Consider the following 6000-nt stretch of genomic DNA (forward strand, 5'->3'; position numbering starts at 1 on the left):
TGGCGGCGCTGCGAGGAAGAGAATGTGGTGGCAGTGAAGCTCGGTGGAGGAAACATGAAAGAGAGAGAGATGAGAGTGTTATGTGATGTCATACAGAAATGAGAGAGAAAGAAGGTGACTTGGAGGATTTTACAGGAAAAAAGAATTTGGGCTCGGGTCTTGGGCCTCAGTCATAAATTTCAAATTAGAAGAAAGAATGAGCTCTTTTTTAAAGCCCAAATTTATTATATATATATATGTATATTAAATATTATTTTACAAACGTTATATATTTGAAAAAGCGTATCCCCGTATCATACCGTACCCATATCTGTGTCCCGTACACGTATTGGTACATCATAGGGTGTCATTCGAATTATTGACCGGCTAAATACACCTATCACTTCACAAATATAATATAGTATTATGAGCTCTGATGTATAACAGATTCTTGAGGAGCAGCATGTCACGAGCTTACTCTTTCGCTATGCAACTCGTGCGGTCTTAGCAACTCCCTTATGCTAAGTCAGCCTTAATCTCGTAAACGCCCTGCTAGAACAATTTAAAGGCAAAGGAAATATCTCGAAAGAGAACTTATATTGAACAAAGAAAGAAAGTTTACAAGTATGCTCCTTGCTTGATTGCTTGCTTACTTACTTACTTGATTGAGCAAATGAGCGGGGTGCCTTGCTATTTATAGGTCTCCTCATCCTACTTCACTAGTTCTAGAGATTTCTAGGATTATGTATAATGTAGAAAATTCTAGAGAACTCTAAACAAGTCTACATACATCTAAGATGATCCTTGAGTGTTCAAGAGAATTCTAGAGTGGTCTAGTACTACTAGCCTCTCCATGGTTCTAGAGAAATCTGGAAATGTCTCAAGGCTTCTTGAGACTTCTAACGTCTTCTAGGATCTTCTAAAGAGTTCCGCCATATTCTCAATCCGTCTAGAATGCTCAAGATAAAATTTGGCTTAAGTTTGGCGTGATGTGACATTCTCCCCTACCAAATCCCGCGATGCCCTCATCGTGCTTCGTTGTATTACTAGATCTTGTCCTTGAACTGCCAAACGGTATCCTCGAACTTCCAGCTTGCTTCTGTATTGAGCAGACCTCTCCACTTGATGAGGTACATTTTGTAACTTGGTACGCCTCGACGTCGAATGACCGATTTACGAGTACTTCATCGACTTCCTTGTCGAAGTTGGTGATGACCGCCGTAGGTGTCCGATGGACTTGATCACCTCAAACGACCCTTCATACCTGAAGATCAGGCCTTTGTGCACCTTTCTAAAGGCCTTGAACTGTTGCGGAAAGAGTTTCACAAGTACAAGGTCGCCTTCCTTGAACTCGACATGCCTCCTCTTCTTGTCCGCACACTTCTTCATCCTCTTGGTAGCCTTATGCAACTCCGCTTGAGCTAACTCCGCTTGCTCATGCCATGACTTGGCAAATTTGAATGCGGCTGGAATCTTCCCTTCATAGCGAGTGGCAAGGGATAGAGGTATTGTAGGCTGCTGTCCCAACACAACCTCAAAATGACTTTTGTTTGTGGCCTCTCTTTGCTACAGGTTGTAGGAAAACTACGCCACACTAGAAGCTTGGCCCAATCATTTTGATTGGCACTCACGTAGTGCTGTAAGTATAGCTCTAAAAGAGCATTGACGTGTTCCGTCTGACCGTCGCTTTGTGGATGGAAGCTTGTTGAAAAGTTTAAGTCCGTCCCTAACATCTTGAACATCTTCGTCCAAAATCTCCCCGTGAAGTGCGAGTCTCTATCGTTGACAGTGTTCTTTGGAACTCCCCAAAGCTTGACTACATTGTGTAGGAATAGCCTTCGTAGGAATAGCCTTGTTTTCTCCTCCGCTGTGCAGTCGACTAATGCGGCCATGAAGGTTGCATACCTACTAAAGCGGTCCACTACCACTATGATGCTCCCAAATTGTTCGGATTTCGGCAGGCAAGTGATGAAGTCCAGAGAGACACTCTCCCATGATCTCTCGAGAATGGGCAAGGGGTCTAGCAAGCCCCCCGGCTGCTGCTGGACTACTTTGTCTTGTTGGCAAACTAGACATGTCCGCACATACTATTCGACCTGTCCCGCATACTTGGCCAATAATACATGGACTTTCGCAAAGCAAGTGTGAGCTTCATACCTGGGTGGCTGGCCCATTTGAAATCATGGCATTCCTTGGTTAGCTCCATTCGTAAGTTTCCCCACTTTAGTACATAGATACGGCGGCCTCTCGTGTAGAGAAGGTCGTCGTCTAGCCAAAACCTCCGAGTTTTGCCTTCCATTACTAAGGTAATGAGGCTTTGTGCTTGAGGTCTACCCTTAGTCCCTCCTTGATCTTGCTTAGCAATGGGCTAGTGACTTGCGAAATGCTTGCAAATTCTGCCTTGCGGCTTAGTGCATTCACAACCACGTTTTCCTTCCTGGGCTTGTACTACATGGTGTAGTCGAACTCCGTCAAGAAGTCTTGCCACTTTACTTGCTTTGGACTTAGCTTATTTTGAGTTTGGAAGTAGCTTGTAGCCATTGTCAGTCATGATTATAAACTTGGTCCCAAGCAAGTAATGTCGCCGCACTCAAAGGCAATGGATGATGGCAGTCATCTCCTTCTCTTGCACGGTGTAGCGCCGCTCCGTGTCATTAAGCTTCTGACTCTCATAAGCAATTGGATGTCCCTCTTACATTAGTACTTCGCCAATGATAAAGTCGGAAGCATCGGTGTGCACTTCGTATGGCTTGGAGTGATCCGGTAGGCTAAGTACGGGATCCTCGCATATTGCCTTCTTCAAGTCTTCAAAGGCTTCTTGACATTCCGATGTCCACTCTCATGCCATGTTCTTCTTGAGAAGGTCGGTTAAAAGTGCAGCCCTCGCCGAGTATCCCTTGATAAAACGGCAATAGTAGTTAACTAGACCAAGAAAAGATCTTAACTCATGTACCTTGGTGGGTGGCTCCCATTTTTGGATGGAATGCACTTTGTTGTCCTCCATCATGAGTTTTCCGTCCTTGATCTTATGCCCCAAGAACGACACCTCCGGCTTAGCAAATGAACATTTCTCCATCTTGATGCATAGTTGGTTTTCTCGCAAAACCTTAAGCACTTCCCGCAAGTGCTCCACATGCTCCTGCATGGTCTTGCTATACACCACTATGTCGTCCAAGTAGACGACCACAAACCGATCGAGGTAGGGGTGGAATAACTTGTTCATCAAGGTGCAAAATATTGCAGGTGCATTAGTTAGACCAAAAGACATAACCAAGAACTCCTAAGAACCATACCTTGTGATGCAATGCGCACTTGGTAGTACCCCGAATGAAGGTCTAACTTGGAAAAATATCGTGCATGGCCCAATTGATCAAAGAGATCGGCAATGAGAGGAATATGGTACTTGTTCTTTACCGTCACCTTATTGAGTGCCCTATAATCGATGCACATGCGTAGAAATCCATCATTCTTCTTTTGGAACAACACCGGGACACCGAATGGGGCTTTCGAAGGTCTAATGAACCCCGCGTCCAAAAGCTCCTTTAATTGCCTCCTTAGCTCCGCTAACTCCAGTGACGCCATGCGGTATACACCCAAGGCAAGTGGTTTTGTCCCTGGTTCCAACTCTATCTCGTGGTCGATCTCTCTCCTTGGGGGTAGTCTCTTGGGCAGCTCCGCAGGTGAAACATCCTTGAACTCCTCAAGAACTACTGCTACCTCCTTGGGCATGGCATCTTGCGGCCTTAGCTCCTCGTCATCGAACTCATTAAGGATGGCCAAGTAGCTTTCCTCTTCCCTCTTGATGCCTTTCTTCAATTGCAATGCCGACAACACCTTGATGTCTTCCTTTGCTCTCCGGATTGTTGGCACCACGCACGATCTCTCGCCATCTATTATGCATAAGCTATTGGCGAATGGCACTGGGAATGCCTTGACTTGATCATGGAATTCCAAACCCAAGACTACCTTGTAGTCTTCCATCGGTACTATCGAGAAGTCTATGCTTCCACACCAAGCTCACACGCTTGTCTTGACTCCTCGAGCTACTCCTTGTATGGGGCGGGCTGGTGAGTTAACCGCCTTAATGGAGCCTTCTCCATTTGTTGCCTTGAGTCCGAGCTTGCGCGCCTCTTCCACGGAAATGAAGTTGTGAGTTGCCCCCGTGTTGAGCATTGCCATTGTTAGCTTCCCACATATGGTGATGTCTGTGTAGAGCAAACCTTTGGCTTGGACCTTGGGTGTAGAGCGGATTGCATTAAGCACCTGCAAAGACCCCAAGTGTGCACCTTCATTGCCACCCTCGGCTTCACTCTCGCCTTAATGACTCCCTAAGAGTGCGCTTAGAGCTCTCCTTTATGGGCAATGCCTAGCCCAATGCGGACCATCGCATAACAAGCACTTGTTGTCATTAGGCTTGTCCTAGCTCCACATGTCCCTTTGCTTGCCTTTATCCTTGAACCTTGACGAGTAGCTTTCACGGCGTGGCTCCTCCTTGCGTTGGTTTTTGTCTCCCCCCACCTTTGGCATAGTTGCTCTTCTTCTCCTTGGGCTTGGTGGACTCTCTTGGACTTGAGAAATCCACTAAGCCTTCGGCCACGTCAATGGCAGAAGCAAGGTCTTGCACTCCTCGTCGCCTTAGCTCCGTCTTGGCCCATGATTGGAGACAATCCATGAAATTGAAGAGAGCATCCTTGTCGGATAGGTCGGGAATCTCAAGCGCCAAGTTAGTGAATTCTCTAAAATAATCACGAATAGGCCCGGTGTGCTTGAGCATTCGCAAGCGAGCTCTTGCCTCATCCTCGGTATTCTCAGGATAAAATTGCTTCTTGAGCTCTTTAACAAAGTCATCAAAGGTAGAGATGGTGCACATACCTCTTTTGACATCTCCTCGCCTTCTCCTCCACCACAACATGGCGGTGTCGGTGAGATAAAGAGTCGCGGTCTTTATCTTGACATCCTCCTCCACGATGCCTACGGTCCCAAAGTATTGGTCTAGCCCCCATAAGAAGTTGTCTACTTCTCGAGCGTTGTGCATGCCTCCGAAGCTCTTTGGCTTTGGCACCTCGATCTGTTTGGCTTCTAAGTTGCTGCTAGTACTAGCCCCCGTGGCTAGTGCGCGCTTGCATAAGTCAAGGTCTTCCTACATTGCCTCCATGCACGTAGAATCTGCCTGCATCTCTTCCATGCGTGCAAGCATGCTATTGTGCTCCATTTCTTGCACTTCACGCATCCGGACGAGTTCCCCCATGAACTCCTCGCGAACCTTGTCTATCTCGCCCTGCATGGACTCTTTTATCTTGAGCATCATGCCCTTGATCGTAGTGTGGATTGCGGCGTCCTCTGCTTCCAAATCTTCCACCTGGGCTCCCATGCCACTCACGCTTTCTTCCACTTGAGTTAGTCGTGAGTCGATTGTAGCTAACATGTCCTTGAGCCGTTCCTTCCTTGGAACCGTCGGGTTGACAAGTTCTTCATGACCCTTCTCTTGTGTGATGTCGGAAACACTACCAACAAGATTGCCATTCTTTGCCATTGTGTCGAGTTAGCCTCTTGATCGAACTTCGGCTCTGATGCAAACTGTCACGAGCTTACTCTTTCGCTATGCAACTCGTGCGGCCTTAGAAACTCTCTTATGCTAAGTCAGCCTTAATCTCGCAAACGTCATGCTAGAACAATTGAAAGACAAAGGGAATATCTCGAAAGAGAACTTATATTGAACAAAGAAAGAAAGCTTACAAGTTACAAGTATGCTCCTTGCTTGGTTGGTTGCTTACTTACTTGATTGAGCAAATGAGAGGGGTGTCTTGCTATTTATAGGCCTCCTCATCCTACTTCACTAGTTCTAGAGATTTCTAGAACTATGTACAATGTAGAGAATTCTACAGAACTATAAACAAGTCTACATACATCTAAGATGATCTTTGAGTGTTCAAGAGAATTCTGGAGTGGTCTAGTACTACTAGCCTCTACATGGTTCTAAAGAAATCCGGAAATGTCTCAAGGCTTCTTGAGACTTCTAAC

The sequence above is a fragment of the Argentina anserina genome, chromosome 1, assembly GCF_933775445.1.
Source record: "Argentina anserina chromosome 1, drPotAnse1.1, whole genome shotgun sequence".
NCBI lineage: Eukaryota > Viridiplantae > Streptophyta > Magnoliopsida > Rosales > Rosaceae > Argentina > Argentina anserina.